General features: G+C 42.2%; 1 pseudogene; it reads right to left on the reverse strand.

Moving 5' to 3' along the window:
* The window catches only part of LOC129687329 (laminin subunit beta-4-like), a 119,922-nt pseudogene that overhangs the window by 12,571 nt on the left and 102,181 nt on the right, over positions 1-5,170 (reverse strand).

A 5,170-nucleotide genomic window follows, 5' to 3' on the forward strand; every position in this document is an offset into this window, starting at 1 on the left:
ACACACACACACACACACACACACACACACACACACACACACACACATACACACACATACACATACACACTATTAAATATTAAATCTAGGATCCACATATGGGAGAAAACATAAAGTATTTGCTATCATAGGTTTTTTTTTTATTATCACGTTCTAAAATTTATATTTCAAAATATCATTACTTCTCAGAAGATAGCAGAAGGAAAAGAGAAGCTAAGGAGATGGGCCAGTGAGTAAAGCCTTTGGCGTGAAAGTGTAAGGAGATCTGAGTTCAAATCCCAAGAGCATAATTAAAATCTAATGCAACAGCCCATCTCTGTAATTCCAGTGCTCCTGTGCTGAGATGGGAGGAGGAGACAGGAGAATCTGGTGAGCCAGCCAGCTTGGCATAGGCAGCAGCAAACAACAAGATTCCATCTCAAACAAGGTGGAAGAGAACCAACACTTCAGGTTGTCTTCTGACCTCTGTGCATGCCAGGGCATGTGGGTTGCTGTGCGCACACATGTGTGCCACATGCACACACACACACACACACACATCCATACATAGGTAGAGAATGAAAATCATACCGCATTCCAACCACCTCTTGGCATATGATTAGGTCCCTAGCATTTTCTGGTACACACCGATATTCAGAGGCTTCAGAACACTAGAAAGACATTGTTTTGGTTACTGTTCTACTGCTGTGACCAAAACAACACTATGACCAAAGCAACTTATAGAAGAAAGCATTTAATTGGGGCTTCTTGCAGTTTTAGAAAGTTGGTTCATGATCATCATAGCAGGAAGCAGCAGATATGGCACTGGAATAGTAGCTGCGGGCTTTACATCCTGACCTGCAGGTAGCAGGGAGAAGGGGTGGTGGTGAAGGAGACAGAGAGAGACAGACAGAGAGACAGAAAGAGAGAGACCTCAAAACCTACCTCCAGTGACACACCTCCTCCAGCAAGGCCACACCTACTTCAACAAAGCCACACCTTTTAATCCTTCCCACATAGTTCTATCAGCTGAGACCAAGAATTTAAACAAACAAAGTTATGAGGGCTGTTCCCATTTGAGCCACAGACTTTTAGAGTTTGAGAAGAACAGAGAGCAAGCATCCTTGCACTCTGCGTCCCAGCTGCCAGCATTGTTTAAAAAGAGCCCAGCCTCCAATTTAGTTGGACATGCAGCTCCTACAGAATAGTTTGATTGCCATGATATAGCATCTTGGCAAACACTTCTTCCGTTGGCCTCTTAGCAGATGATCTGTGAATGAAAGGCAAAAGAATATACCTGAGCAAGTTACTCAGCTACATTGTCCTTCACCGGCAGCTTTTGGGCTTCATCCACTTTGGTGAGCCTCTCCTTATTTGTCCTGATGTTTCAGTGTTGCAGAAGTTTCTGTATTTTGTCCAGCTTATGAGTTAGAATTTGTGATGTTATGTGAAGGCAGGTGTCAAGTTCACTATTTGCAACCTTTTCTATGTCTTCTGTAAACACGCTTTCCTCTAAATAAGGAGGCAGGGTTTAGGCATTTGGCAATGGAGGGGAGATTGAGTGTGTCCCTTAAGGCCTCCTCATCCTCAACGACCCCTTCTCTCTGTGAGAAGTATTATTATGTAGTGTAGAAGTCTTATTGAACAAATGGCCACTAGAAGCATGGAGACCTAATGGCTTGGAACATAGTTATATGCTCCAAACTGTCCTCTGAAGAGTATTGAAGTACATACTCAACATCAATTAAAGGGTTTAGATGCCTGCCATTTCAGTCTAAACACAATGAATGAGATGGACAGCCATGCATTTTAAGTTGACATAACTCCATTTTGACCCCAGCACCACCATTAAAAGTTTTTCAGCCTTTGTTCATCTACTAAATTGGGTATCAATTCCTAATGCTACTCTCCAAAGGCCTATGCAAAGAAAGCAATTTGACCACTATGAACAACATAAAGACACTTTCAAATCTAGATATAGCCTGGCTTTTCAGAAAAGTCAAGCTGACCCTGTTTGAGAACTGAAGTGGAGGACAGGCAATCAGAGTGTCCTGGGGCAGCATGGTCTCATTTGTTGCTGCCTGGCACCTTACTAACCACTCACCATGCACAGGGAACAATGCTAGCGCACAGAGAAATTTAGACACGCATTGGGCACTGTATCCTCGGTGGTGTAGGGTCAGGCTGGGAGATGTAAGTCAGTGTATGCAAATCCCGGTCACAGAACAGAAGAGCTTCCGATCCCATTGGAAGGTAAAATGCTATGGATTTGGAAGAAGAAATACTTCCTAAAGAATTTGAAACAGGAATAGGAGCTCAGCGTTGGAAGACAGCTGGTTAAATCCATGGAGTGGAAAGAGGTGATCTGAGCTGAAGCACTTGTACAAGGCACGGGTCGTGGTTTGAGAAACTGCATGCCTGGACCTGGTGCTACATACCTCTAATCTCAGCACTCAGGGGGCTGAGGCAGGAGGACCACAAGTTTGAGGGTAACCTGGGCTACAGTCTGAGTTTAAGGCCAGCCTTGGCAATTTAGGCAGATATTGTCCTGAGATTAAAACTGGAAAAAAAGGAGAGTTGTGTGTATACCTCAATAGTTTAATGCTTGCCTGGTGTCTGTGTGAGGGTCAGGGTTCAATCTCCAGTGTTATGTCAAAGAGAAAGTAAGACAGAGACAGAAAGACACAGAGAGAGAGACAGGGAGAGGGGCAGGAGGTAGGGTAAGAGGCAGGAAGGGAGGGAGAGAAGGAGGGAGGGAGTAAGGGAGGGAGGGAGGGAGGAAGGTTGGTCTATATTTTCAGGAAAGCAGCGTGCTTAAATGGGTCTGCAAAGGCTGGGAGCAGAGGGCACAAGTTTGTGAGTGTGGTGAACCTGATTGGCTTTGCCCAGGAGGCAATGGGATCCTGAGAAGGGTTTTAGCATTGATTTGTTGTTATTGTTGCTGATGTTTGGTTCCTTCCTTCCTTTTTTCCTCCCTTCTTTTTCTTTCTTTCCTTCCTTCCTTCCTTCTTTCTTTTTTGTTTTTGAAACAAGGTCTCACTTTGTAGCTTTGACTGGCCTAGGACTCACTATGTCGCTTAAGTGTTGAGATTAAGACCTACACTACCATGCCCAACCCATTTGCTTTTGCATTTTGAAATGGAAATCTCTTTGTAGAGAGATTGGTTGGCTTTGAACTCACAATCCTCCTGCCTCAGCCCCACCCCTCCCATGCTGAGGGTTTTGGCATTTGGGTGATATAATCTGAATATACAATGCAGATCCTTTATAGAGTCATTTTTACTTTAGCTGTTTTACTTAACATAAAAAATATTTTATTCTCCAATGTTTTTGAAATGGGCAATAAAATTTTTGTGAATAAATTAAAACCACATTTAAAACATTTAGTACTTTAAAGAAATCATAACTTTTTCTAATTAAAATGAATTCCAGTGAAAACTGAACCTAATTGAATCACTCTTTCATCAAACATGTTCTGCGTTTATTATGAAATTAGAGATTTAAATGTTTGTATGTAGAATTTTTAGGAACAGGTGATGCATGGCTTTGTAAGACTCAGAGAGCAAAGCAGAAGTCATAATGGCCAATCCAGTGACCATTTCAGTTGGGCCAATTAGAGCTAGGCAAAGCGGAATGGCACTGGGCATGAAAGGGCACTGCAAGGCATGGAAAGGGCCTGGACACCAGGGGTCTTGGGACTTGGAGCATAGGAGAGTTTCTTGTATGAATTTTTTTCTCTGTGCCTAGTTTTAATAGTTATTATCTGTGCCTTGAATTAAAATAATCTGTCGTAGTTTTTTTTTTTTTTTTTTTTTTTTTCAGTCCTTCTGGCCCAATCCACTGTTTATTTAGGAACAATAAGGACCAGGCCCAGTAACCAGTGAATTAGAAGGGAAATAGACTGCGTATATCTTCCTCTTCCGTGACCACATGCTACAAATCCATGAGATGAGTCTGACGATTTTGATTATTTGTTTTGGTATTTAAATAGACTTGCATCTGCAGAAATTACTACAATATTTCTCAGTCATGGGATCTGGGTTCAGACAACCTCAGGCCTTCAGAGTAATTCACTGGCTGATTTTCTTTTGAATGAATAACAGGTCAAGAAGAATGATTCCAGGCCATTCGTTTTTAACTGGTTGTTAGTCAAAGCTCACTCCCACCTGATTTTGTCTCTGTGTGCTCAGGTGTATGTGTGCATGCATGTGTGGACACGTGGAGGTCAGCATCTTCCTCAACTGCCCTCAAACTTGCTTTTGAAGCAGAATCTCTCGCTGGTTTGGCTAGACCGGCTGGTGAGTGAGCCCTGTCACGCCTTGTTTCTCTGCATTCGCAGTATTAGGGGGTACTGGTACTCGTTGTGGTGCCTGGCTTTTTTTATACGAGTGCTGGGGATCTGAACTCAGGTCTTCATGCCTGCGTAACACCCACCGAGCCATCTCCCCAGCCCCTGATTTCTTCGTGCTGTGAAAACTTGAACTAGAAGATGCTGATATGGTCCCCAGAAACACTGAAATAGGAAAAAGGACTTGGGTGTCTCCTACAGGCATAGACACTTCACAGGCTACTGAACCTGTGAACCTCAGTTCACACAGAGTGCCAAGTACCGAATGTGGAAGTGAAAGTCTAAGGCGTAGCTCATCTCCCGATGTCCTGAGCCTGCCTGAGTGGATGACGTGCGCTTCATGTTTAACTAACAGTTCTCTGGGGTTCAAGGCAAGTCTCTTCCAAAACACCATACAATGAACACGGACTCTAAGTTTCTCTTCCAGTCACAGATAGCCAGTCAGCAACTTGAAATAGTCAGTAATCAAAATTTTAGGGCCATCTCACGACAGTGTTTGCTATTGACCAAAATCTGGCAAGTTTTGCTCTCACGCCATTTGTGTCACGAAAGAAGATTATGAATCTTGACTTTAACATGCTGAACTTTTAAAAAAATATTAAATAAGTTCATTTGTTTTCCATTTTGACTAAATTCTAGGACTTACTACCAAATATTGCACGGACTGTACTTTGCTATACTTCCATAAAGACTTTTAAGATTAAATGTTTTATTTTTTTTGTTTCTGAGTTAGATGTATAATTTCTAACTATAATTTGGCTTGAGTACTTCTCTTTCTTCTTTCTTTCTTTCTTTCTTTCTTTCTTTCTTTCTTTCTTTCTTTCTTTCTTTCTTTCTTTCTTT

Source organism: Psammomys obesus, unplaced genomic scaffold (genome assembly GCF_907164565.1).
Source record: "Psammomys obesus unplaced genomic scaffold, mPsaObe1.curated_primary_1811, whole genome shotgun sequence".
NCBI lineage: Eukaryota > Metazoa > Chordata > Mammalia > Rodentia > Muridae > Psammomys > Psammomys obesus.